General features: G+C 38.3%; 1 pseudogene; it reads left to right on the top strand.

The window, feature by feature from the left end:
* The first annotated feature begins 7,872 nt into the window (after positions 1-7,872).
* The window catches only part of LOC138044811 (uncharacterized), a 4,672-nt pseudogene continuing 44 nt past the window's right edge, over positions 7,873-12,500 (top strand).

Here is a 12,500-nt window from a genome sequence, read left to right as displayed (position 1 = left end):
CAAAAGTTAAGTAGAAATATTATTGCATCCACTGATACTGGTTGCTGAAGTTGCCATAACAGTGACTGTGCCATTTGTTGTTACAGTATAGCCTTCAGCTGTAACTGGCTGAGCCTTGTAGTATTTAGCATAGTACTTGAAGAAAAACTGTTCTAATTTTAACAACATATTAGCAAAAAAGTCAGCATCAAAATAAATACGTTCAATGCCCATCCTCTGAAATGTGTACGTAACAAAGTCGCACCACTTAGCCCCTGTGATTCCCATTTGCCCTTGAACCTGATAATAGTATTTATGGTTTGTCTTTAGAACTGGGAAATCATCTTTCAGTTCCAGATGAAATTGACTATCACCAGCACATGCTGTCTTGGGTGTGACATTTCTGTGTTTGTAGGGGCATTTAATTTCAAGGATACCATATGGGTTGTCCTCTCTCTCATCAATAACCTTTCCATCTGGTGAGCAACCAAGGAATGGATAAGCAGGGTTTACAACAAAGCCCGATGAAAAGGTCTTTACAGGGTGACCACTGTGTTTCAGATACTTCTGATACTGCTCTAGGGCTTTACTTTCATGTTAAATGCCATGTTGCAAGGGCTGTGGTAAATTTCTTGGGTTGATGGAGGTATTTCTGTCACCAACAAGGCCCTTGAGAAAAGCATTGCTAATAGAATTTCTGCTTAAAATGTCTCCAAATGTTGAAGCTGTCAATCTAAGTCTCCTTTCACTCCACCATCGACTATTGTTACGCTGTGACTGTGTCTCAGACTCAAGTGTAGCAGCATCTTGTTCACCGAGTCTCAGGGATTCATAAAGTTGCTGATGTTCTGAAGGGCATTGTGTGACAATAAATAGGGGAAAAACTAAAGATATTGGGAAAGAAGGATAAATTGTTCTAGGTACATTGTTATTGATAAATTGCTTGGACAAGTCAATATTGTATGTGACTTTGAAGTTTCCTTCAGTGGGTGCCATTTGATAGCTGAGGTATCCTCCCAAGGGTGCAGGCCCAACCCTGGTGGGTACAATTTGACCTCCAGCAGACAGAGCGCAAAAACTGCTGATTGGCTAGCAGATAATGACGTAAAGTGGCTTTGTTTGCGAAACTACACCTGCGCAAACTCGAAACATTCGAAGTCAAAGTTACGACCAACACTCCAGCTTTTGTTAAATATTTTCAGAAAAGTCAGACGAAACACGATTGAAACGAGCTGTTGATAATGTTTCATATATTACTTCGCAAGTCATGTCAAGTAGCAATGCGTCCATGTGTATCAATCGATTTGTTTTGGCTACTGTGCATTTTCTTGACATGGAGTGTTGGTCTGCTCCCAGATTATTTACAAATCTTCGAGCAACCAGCGAACTGGAAACGAAATTCTTCTTTGTTCTCGGGATCTACAGGAGCAACTTGGTCTTATGGACAAAAGGCTTTTGCTTCGAGTTTCCATATTTTGGAAATAAGATTGGCTAGCCGTTGTTTTTGAGGACTCTGGCTCGGTTATATACAACGTTTATAATTTGTAAATCCTCGACTGGGCTTCTTTGCTTGATGAACTGTGAGTGAACTTCAGCCAAAAAGTTGAATTTTCTCAACACCTGGAATTTACATTTTCCATATGTAACCTTGACTGTTTCTCCGAACATCTACCAAGCATCAGGAAAGAGATTGAAGAGGAATTCTGCCATGTTAAATGCGATCGATCTTTGCAAGATTTTTGTTGCTCTATCGCAAATATTTTTGCAGAAGCCATTCCAGGAAATCTGCATCAAAGCGTCTTCTGCTCAGTGCATGTGCAATATTGTCCTGATCAGTTGTGGAACAGCCCAGCTACATGTAGGTACATTACTGTAACAGAGTAACCATATTGGTCAAATTTTCCACATACATGTAAGTTTTGTAATACGTCTTCAAAAATACATGTGCAGCAAAACTTTGGAAGCAAACACTTCAGATAAATTATACAATTATAATAATAATAATAATAATAATAATAATAATAATAATAATAATCTGTTGGGAATGGCTAGACTCCTAAGAAACATTTTGTCCCTTTAGGGAATCAGGAGAGGACTCTGTCGGGAACTTTAGGAACTTGTTGTTACTCGCTCTCAAGGGAAACAATTGACCAGGCCAGGGGCACCTTTTAGGCCTGTGATGTTACATAGCAATAATAATAATAATAATCATCATCATCAACATAATAATAATCAAAAATAATAATAATAATAACAATAACAATAATATTAATCATAATAATATAAAATACTCCTTACCGCTTTGGTTAGATCTGTACCACTGACTAAAAATTCTTCAACACTAAATAATTAACAATAATTCACGAAAGGCGAAGGGCATATTGCTCATTAGTATAAATACACAGGTGATTATACAAAATCGCGTGCTCTCATTGGCTCGCTATCTCAGATTATCAGCCGATAATCACCTCGACGGACAAAATGGCTGCCAGTAGTCGTTTTGCCACTGTAAGTTGAAGATGATTTCGCATTGAAAGGTTTTTTTTTTCTCTTTTTTGAAATAATCACCTGTGTATTTATACTAAAACAATTATTCGCCTCAGGCTCAGTGATTATCGGAGAATATTCACAAAGACGAATATTCACCGATAATCACTTCGCCTTCGGCGAATAATTGTTAAATAAAAACCGAGAGGAAGTCGAGGTTTTATTCACCAAGTCTGAGGTGAATAATTGTTTTAGTATAAAAGACGATCTGCATGATGGCATCATTTCACTACAGAGATCAGAATGCTTTTTCAAAATGCTTTGTTATTCAGATTTTTCTCCTCTCCTGGGAACAAAGAAACAATTGTTTAAATTTGCTTGACAATAGAATCAACTCAAAGCAGTCTGGTCTTTGTACGTAGTAAATGATGCCCTCATGCAAATTGCCCATCAGGTGATTTATTTTTATATTATGAAAAATATGCATTTTCTTTATATGTAAAACAATTGAGTTCTTTGTCTGTCACCTAGACAAAACGGCTTGCAGCCATTTTGAAGAACCGTAGGTGATTATTGCATAATAATCACCTCAAGGGCAACCAATCAGCACATATAATTTTCAGTAATCACCTAAGTAATTATACCAATAAGCATACAATTCCTGTAGCATAACACAATAGCGAATAATATTATTGAAATTCCATGAGTGCATGTTGTATATGTGATCTCATATCCAATAATCAGTTTTCATTTCATTCTTAACACTTGGACACTTAGACAATCAGTATGCAGGGTATGCAGGGCAGTATGCAGGGTATGCAGGGTGGTAACACTTGACGCAATCAGTTTCCATTTTAGGTCATATGTAGTATAAGAGCTGTTAACTTAGATTGAGTGAACCAATCAGAAATTTAGAAACAATATTGGTGGCCCAAAATTTAATAATGTAAGGTGTTATCTTTCCCCTTGTGCTTACACATTATGCGCTTCCTCTGTAATGGTTTTATCTTTGTTTCTGTTTTTAGGAAATGGTAGCCATACCTGATTTATAAAGAAACTGAGGTTGTGCAGTAGTGCATCAACTACTCTTATTCTCTGCAGATTAGCTCTCTTGGTTCATGGAGAATCCTTTTCATCATTGTAAATACATTGTAGTATGGTCTGGAGAATGTTCATCGCCGAAATTTACCATTTCTTCTAGATCATATATTAAGTGCTTTCCTCGTTTCGTTTAGTGGTTGACTAGTGACTTGTGAAATTGGACGGTGCACAAAAGAGCCTCCTTTAGTTGTAAGACATATGAGAGGAACACAAATAATATTGTTCTTTTTTTTTTTTTGAGTAATGTTAGTTTTTAGTACTGCCAGTGGTATTACAAGTGTCTCTTTTGAATGGGTTCCCCAAGGTTCTGCTAACTTGTCCCAAACAGATATGCATGTAAAAACTATACATGGAGAACACATTCGTTAAAATGAAAGGAGAAAATACTAAACACCCATAGGGTAGATTATTAATACACTCTTTGTTTTGTTCAATATTATTTCCACTAGAAAGAAATTTAATGACCATTAGAGTTTTGTCTGTGATAACGAAAAAGTTTCCTCTGACTAAAACCTATATTGGAAATTATGTAGGCATTTGGGGTGCTTTTTCACAGGGTTAAATGTACATAGTGTTAATTCTTATTTCAGTCCAATATTTTTGTTGAAATCTGTGTTGTCTCTATAACTTTGTCCTTTTTTGTGAAGCATGAGGTCTTGTTCTCTTCATTCAACACTTGATTCATGTTGTTGATCTTGTTTTTCCAGCAAAAGTTATGTTGAGTTATTTCTGTTGGGATAATGGCAAAATAATTGACCTTGGGTGTTGTGATACAGCTAAATTGTAAAGCATTCTGAAAATTATATCTATTTTACCTTATTGTACTGAGCTAATTTTTTGGTTTGGTGTTACTCGCAAGTACTGTAAAACGCCAAAAAGCAATTTGTTACCCGGTATTTGGGCACCAAGAAATTCATGCGTTTGCGTATTGTGTTCATTGCAGTTTGTTCTCTGCATGTAAATAATAATATTAAAAATAGAACACGTTTAGTGTGTTACTGATCACAGCCAACCCATTAGAGCCTGTGGTGCTCAATATAATGCTGAGCAGTGTGCTGCTGTCAGTAGTGTGTGTGTTTCTTGTGGAGGTTTTTGTTTTCGTTTTTGATTTTCCTCTGCTTAATTTCCAGCTGCTGCTTTTATCCTTGAGGGTTTTCTTCCTGTCTAACTAATTCTGTGTAACTTAGTGCTTCAGTTCTCTTGGCAGATTTTTTGCACTGACAAAGAAGGGGGCATAGAATCTATAACGAGGGATAGGGGAAATTCAATTAAATGCAGATTATTATTGCAACTATTCCCACACTCACCTTCGTTGGTGAAATGAATTCATCTGTGCGACAAATCTGTAGTCTTTGTCAGCCAGTAGGAAGTGGCCCTCGCATATCATTTTCTAGTGTGGTGAACTGTTTTGCTGGCATGAAAAGCCGAAAAAAAGCGCTGCAGACATTAAACTAGAGCACCTTTGGAGACATTTTCAGAGTCTCTAAACGGACAAAAGCAGCTTACTTTGTTGAATTAACTCTCCTTTGCAAAGAGTCGCATTACTTGAAAAACCAGACATTCGCTCAGCAGTCACTGGCAGTAGTTGACATATTTTATTTTGCTTAGCTACACAAAACATGGCAAGGAACGTTGTTAAAGGGCAAAAAAATAATTCCGGGGTTTGTTGTCAGTACTTGTAGCTGATTCAAATACACAGGCAGCCGCTCTGTCGCCGCGGCTTTAAGCGGAAAAACGTATTAGAGGAACAATGTCAACAAGATCTTAACTCGATCAGAAGTTAAAAACATCCGTTTTACATGCATTTCATGAAACCTTTCCACCCAAAACCCCCACAAACGTTTTCGAGTCGCATGAAAATATGAAGCACTGGACTTGGCTTTTCTGTGTAAAACAAGTTACAACTTAAGTCAAGTGTGAAGACGAACACTAGAGGCAAAAAAACCTGCTTCTCTTCAAACTTCGATTTGAACAGGTCTCTCTTAGGTTGTGAAATCGAAAGTCCACCTTTAAAGAGCTCTTAAAAAATTTCATATCGACGAAAAAAAAGTCATATTTGATATGTTTTGCAAGAACAATTTACCTCCAACATATCTCTTTTCTGAGCTTAAAGAGTAACCAATCACCTTAAGAAACGCAAAAAACCTGTCCCTTGTCTAAACAAGGTGCGTCAAATTAAGCTTCGAGGCTGGGCACAAACTCTGTTAGTTTAGGCGAATTGGTTTTGGTCCGATCTCTTCCCTGACGGCTCTGAGTGATCGTCGAAAGATGTCAGATTCAGATTACCTTTTCCTCAAATTTCTCAGAGGAAGGACAGCGGCGCGACAGCATCCACAATGATGTGTTGGATTTTGATTTGTCGTCCGCCATTTTGAAAATGGAATAGCGGCAACACAAGTGAGATTCTAGTGCGCATGTCTAGCGGTTTTTGCGCTCTGTCCCTCCAGCATTCATGTACAAACTAAGCCCAAATTTCTTGTTGACCTGTTGCAAATGGGTTTTAAACCTTTCAATTTCTGTGTTATTTGGGGCTGTCTTAACTGCAGGATACAATGAACAGGCAAACACCAGGTGATGTTTGTGCTGCAGTGCTTCCCCCACCTAACAGGTCTAACTTTGGTTTCTTAAAAACCATATCCATCAGTGGCTCTGAAGATATGCTTCTTCCTCTAGGCTTATGCCACTGCTGGGGAAGGGAGGTGCAAACCAAATCATCGGGAATAGATTTAGTTTTTGTCATGTAATAGTGGGAAACAAGATACATTAGACCCACGGCGTGATTACAAAACCCTAGGGATCAGGCTTCACAAGTGCAAGATGATGCAAGGACATCATAGGGTTGTTCAGTTGATATATCTAGCCTTATTTTATGTGGGGATTCACTTTTTCGGAGACTTCGATAACAAAGGGCTCTGAAGTAGAAGGTCTTGTTTTCTTTGTGGTGCTTGACTAAAACATTGTGGAGGTATCCTTCAATAAAAAAATTGACACCACGCTCAAACGGTTTCATGACCATGTAGTCAGGAAAATGTTGAATGTTTTTGCCAGAGTTTCTGACATATATCACAATAGAACTGTAAGTAAATGGGGGAAGATCATCGAATATTTTATCCATATCTTTCTCTCGGGGGCAGAACCGGAACTTTTCTTCATTCTCCTAACAAGATCCGAATCGCTCTTTTTGCTTTGAGCAGGAGACACTACTGCTTTCGCTTGATCGCCACTTTCACTTTCCTGATCGCCTGTTGCCACTGTAACTGATTTTGTTTGAAGTTCTTTTACTCTACAAAAGGAAGCGAATATAAGACGCTTATCTAAAAGTTTTAGTCAGGTAGACAGAAAGAATGTAACAAACGTAAGTGGCTCTAAAATTTTTTCAAAAACATAAACCGTCTTGCTTACGTACTTTGCAACGAGTTGTGCCTTCACTGTTAACCCTTTGAGACTCACATTCTTACTGCAGAGAAGTTCTTTAAGTTCGTTCACAGGCATTTTCTCGACAGGTGTGTGCACGCTGACATAGGGAACAAAAAACATGCAGTAACACATAATAGGGTATTTCAATTAAGTTCCTCGCCATTGTGTCGTTCAAATATGCATAACAATAAAAATGCAAACGCTGCATTAGCGAAAATACTGACCTTTACAAATCCTGTAAGACGTAATTAGGAACAATCTGACGATTGGTATTTTGTTTCAAACTCTATAGTGCAAAATCTGCAAAATTCCCTATGAAGTTATAAACCGACTCGCATTTATAGAACAGCCCTGGCCAGCCCAACGGTTGCTACCGAAAAGCCTCGCTTCAGTGTTATCGTCGTGCAGGCCTGTCAACCCCATTTTTGTACAGTTGAGTTTTACCACAAAGGCCCCGTTCCACACCGTGACATCGCGCACACCACAGCAAGCAAATACTGTATAGTTTAAAAAAAACCTCTGTTCTCATGTACAGAATCACCACACACAATCTCTGGAATTGTGTATATGTCCTTGCATATTTTGGAGGATTTTACTCTTCCTAAAGGATACGCCGGTATAGTGCTGAAAATTAACATTTTAGCCAGAACTAAAAGCATAGTATCAAGCTGAGCACAAAAGGATTGAAAACTCAATTTCACAATCAGCAAAGACCAATCATAGCGCAGTGTCTTCGGTGCTCCACGTGAGTATAAAAACCTGAGAAACTGTGGGTGTAACTGATTGCTACTAGGCACACACGTCAAGCAGTCTACATTATCGGCAACTGAAGAGATCCGAAATAAGGATCGAAATCGCGATCTGCAATTAATTCAGAGAAAAACAACAATGTCTCACAAAACCCTCACAGACGAAGGGTATCTGGCAGTTCCCTATGGGTCAAACCAAGAGGTACAGCTGGAGCCAGAGGACACCATCAACGAGGATGAAATCCTCGCCGTAAGCGAAGATGAAAACTCGGCAACCAACCAAGAGAAAGTGCAAACCAGCAACCCACAACAGAACATCCCCTCAGATCGGAAACGCTGATACAACGACACCTTGAAGCCAGAAGAAAAAATCACGAACACAGAAAAGGCAATCCAAGCACTAAAACGCCATATAGACAAAGGCACTTGCCCAATGTCCCTCAAATACAAAGCCAGACATCACAGCTGACAAGGACTTCAAGGCGGACGTTAAACAAATCAGAAAGTACTCTGAGAGCAAGTACGTTAAAGCCCTCATGAGATTCCATAACAGGGACATTGACCGTCATAGAGCCGAGCTACACAGACACAAAAGGCCGAGTTTTCAAAACAAAACCAGCACTGTAAGAAAAGTAAAATCACATTCTAAGAAAGGAACGCCTTCGGCGCCCGAGTCCTCAAATGTGAATGCTAAAAATATCACTAAGATGGCAGAAGACATACAGGAGAAGATGGCGCAATTTAACACCATGATGTTAAAATTACAAGAGATGGCAAATAAACCAGATGAAAAGTACAAATGCCTCTTCTCTGAGTCCTATGCTAATCTAAGGGCCACCAACAAACAAAAATTATCAAACCAAAAACGGAAAGAACGCAAAAGAAACAAGCGCACAAAGCATTTTAATGCAGGTTTAGAGGCGAACAAAAAACATATAAAAAACCTCTCAAATAATATCATGACCACAGAGCAAATCAACCTACTGGGTAAGGGTCTCAAATTCATTCCCACCCCACCCACAAACCAAACACAAATACGGTGTCAACTCTTGCAAGATTTCAATTTATTCACGAGAAGAATGCGCCTTCATTACATATTTCAGGGTGATGACAAAGACCCACACCCATTCCATGTTAAATCCACATGGGCTCCACCAATACAACAATCAGTTGTTCTGGAAAGTTATTTAGAAGAAGTCAAACTCCAACTCGCAGAGATCAAATTCACTAAGCCTAGAAATAACTTACCACCGGTTGAGCGTGAAGCACTCAAATCGCTTAAAAGCGACGAAACAGTCAATATAAGAAAAGCAGACAAAGGAACCGTTACAGTCCTTATGAATAAACAAGATAAAATAAATGAAGCGCAAATCCAATTGGATAACATGGAACACTATAGACCACTCACCGAACCCATGGTACAAGAAACTCACAACAGGGTACTTCAACTAATCAATGAACTCCACGATAACAACCACATTGATGAGATGAATAAAAAATGGCTTTGTCAGATACCAAATCCGCCTCGAATACCAATCTTTTACACCCTCACTAAAATACACAAGCCGACCCCAGTCGGAAGGCCTATAATATCAGGGTGTGATGGCCAAACAAAGAAACTATCTGCATTCATTGATAAACTACTTCAGCCAATAACACAAAAACAACAATCATACCTCAAAGACACAACGGACTAATTTTAATTTAATTTTCTAAAAGTCCCTAAGAACACAATACTTGTTTCAATGGACGTTAACAGCCTTTATACAAACATACCACAAGAGGAGGGTATCGAAACTGTACGCAGAGCATACGACATTTTTTATAACAACGAACCTCCTATGAAATGAAACTCATGGGGTACAAATAGTGTTAAATTAATTTTGTCACCACGCCCCTGTCAGTGCCCCACTCACATCAAGTGCAATTTTCGGACATTTTATCATAGTGCCGATTTTCTGTTAAAAAAATTCTCAATGTACCCCTGGAATATAAAACTATAACATTATTGCTTTCTAACTGGGTAATTTTCTAACTTAAAACTTAAGTTTTTCCCTCGTCATTTTTACCTTTTTCTCGAGCAGTTTGGTCGAAATTACAAGGAGTTTTTGATCAAAACAAGGCCGAGCAAGGGATCTAGGGCGATAATTCATTTGCGCAAGCGCGAATTGAAAATGTACCGCCAAAATCGTAAAGAAGAATATATTTCCTTTGTTTTGATATGTAAATTATCGAACAAAAAGCAGATTTGAGCTCGTCAAATGGCTGATCAATACAGCTATATCTTCCTCCTTGTGTTTTTTTCTAGTTTTGTACTTGTGAAAGCAGTAGGAGAGGAATCTGGAAGCTCGGAAAACACTAATATTCCGTCATTTACGTACGAGATAAACAAGTAAGATACGTGAAGTTTTTCTTCAGCGAAATAAATACGTTTTTTGGCTAGTTTGCAGGTTTTTCATATAGCATTTGTGCTTTGAAATTTCGTTATAGCCTGCTAATCTAGACAGTCTCAAAGGAAAGTGAAAAGGGAGACGGAGAAAATTATCAGTTGGTTCTCTTGGCCATCATCAATAAAGTGTTTGATAGATCAGGAATACACGGCATAATAATAAATAGCCGCATTTTAGAAGTTTTCCAGAAAAAAATATCCTGCCTCGAGAAAGCAGTCAAGAAAGCAAGTAAGTGTGGCGGAAGGCAATTAAATGTACTCCTCACAAAGTTGAGAACCGGTCCTTGCCATCAATTTAAGGTGCATTATAACGAGGTTGATGTGGTTCAGCTTAAAAATGAGAACAGCAAGTTAAGGGGAGAGAAAAGAGTTTTAGAGGAATCACTGGTACAGGAAACGGCAAAGCGATTGCGAGTTGATAAAAAAGCCCAAGAAGCTCTCGATAAAGCTGAGAAGAAAGGGGCCTTCTACAAAAAAAAAGTTGTGCAATTGGCCAAAAAGGTGATTAAAAATGAGAAGAAAGGTAGAGGCCCTGCTAACAAGAAGTTCCATGATTACTCCAAGCACCACCAGAAGAGAATAAAAAAACAGTTCACGGAGGAATGCCAAACTACTCTGTCCTTTCTTGGGCTCTACAATTTTATTGCTACTAAAATTGAAGTGCTTAACACTGATACTAATCAATATGAAACTTTTAATCTTGTTGGAGAGGGAGAACTTACATTCACAGAGTCTGACCCTAAGGAACTTACTAATAATGACCTTGATAACATAAAGATGTGGCTGTATCTAAAAGATAAGTTTAATATTTCAAATGAGGCCTGGCATCAAATTGCCATGAAAGCCAATGGTGTCCCCAATACATATTCCATCAAGAAGCGAATCAAGGAACTAAACAGTAAGTGGAACTTGAAACAAACTCCAGTAGATACTGAGGGTGTTCAATTGGGATTTTCTGAAAGTTTGCAAGAGCACATTGTGAAGCTTCAGCAAACTGGGGAGATCAAAGATTGGGAAACCATTAAGATCAAACTTTAGTGGTTATGGGACAAATATTGGAAAGAGGCTCACATTTGTCAATTTCACTTTTACAATCCTGAATGAAAAGGAACTGGCAATGGGTGAGAAAGGTAATTATGTACTTGCTATTATAAAAACTACAAAGACATATGACAATACAAGAGAGAGCCTGGCAGACCTTCGAATGGAAATGTCAAACTTAAAGGAAATAAGTGTAAATAATTGCACCTATCAAATTGAATACTTTTTAGGTGGTGACTGGAAATTTTTAGCTCTGGCCTGTGGACTAGGTAGGGCAAATGAGGATTATGCTTGCATGTGGTGCAAGTGTCCCAGGCAACAACAATGGGACACAAGCAAAAAATGGTCAATCAATGAACCCACATTTGGCGCCCGAACTACCGACGAAATAACAAGGTTTTTCCACTGGAAAAAAAATCAACTGTAAGGCAACACCATTATTTGATTTTATACCAATGGATCATGTTATAGATACATTACATCTTTTCCTGAGGATCTCAGATGTTTTAATTGACTTGCTCAGAAGAGAGTTGAGAAGAAGTGATGCTATCGAAAAAAAGACCACTTTCTCTGATGGCACATGGCAAGAAACACATGGCAAGTTATGAGGAATTTGTCAAACGTATTGGAATCTCCTTTAATTTTAGAATCAATAAAGAGAGTAAAAAGCTCGAATATAGAGATCTCACTGGACCAGAAAAATTGAAACTGTTTCAGAATATTAACATTCCTACGCTTCTTCCTCAGTACAGTAAAAACAAAAAAAATACAAGAGATGTGGCAAAAAATTATGGATTTAATTGGTGATTTAAAACTAGATTTTACATCAGAGGATTAGATAATTCAACTGCAAGGAGATATCAAATCATGGTTTGGACTCTTTCTTAGTGTGTACCAAGCAAAAGATGTGACCCCTTACATGCATGCACTACATTGCCATGTTCCTGAATTCCTCAAACTGTATCAAAACATTGCATACTACACTCAACAAGGTTTGGAAAAAGACAATGATAGAGCTTCCAAAGACTTCTTCAGATCCACAAATCACAAAGGAATTGATGCACTTAAACAACTCTTTCTTAAGAAAAACAGAATTCAGTTCCTGGAAGCAGCAGGCTATGAACGAGTTAAGAACAATTATGAATGCAGCAACTGTTCAGTAAAAAGCCACAGCATTAAGACATGCACATCGCCGTGTAAACATTGTACAGCTGCGATTTGCTGTGCACATCTTGTGAAGGAAGATGGCAAATGGATACCCAGATGCCAGCGTCACT

The sequence above is a fragment of the Montipora capricornis genome, chromosome 4, assembly GCF_036669925.1.
Source record: "Montipora capricornis isolate CH-2021 chromosome 4, ASM3666992v2, whole genome shotgun sequence".
Classification (NCBI taxonomy): Eukaryota; Metazoa; Cnidaria; class Anthozoa; order Scleractinia; family Acroporidae; genus Montipora; species Montipora capricornis.
Note: the sequence above shows the minus strand (reverse complement) of the source record. Positions and strands in the feature narration are given on the sequence as shown.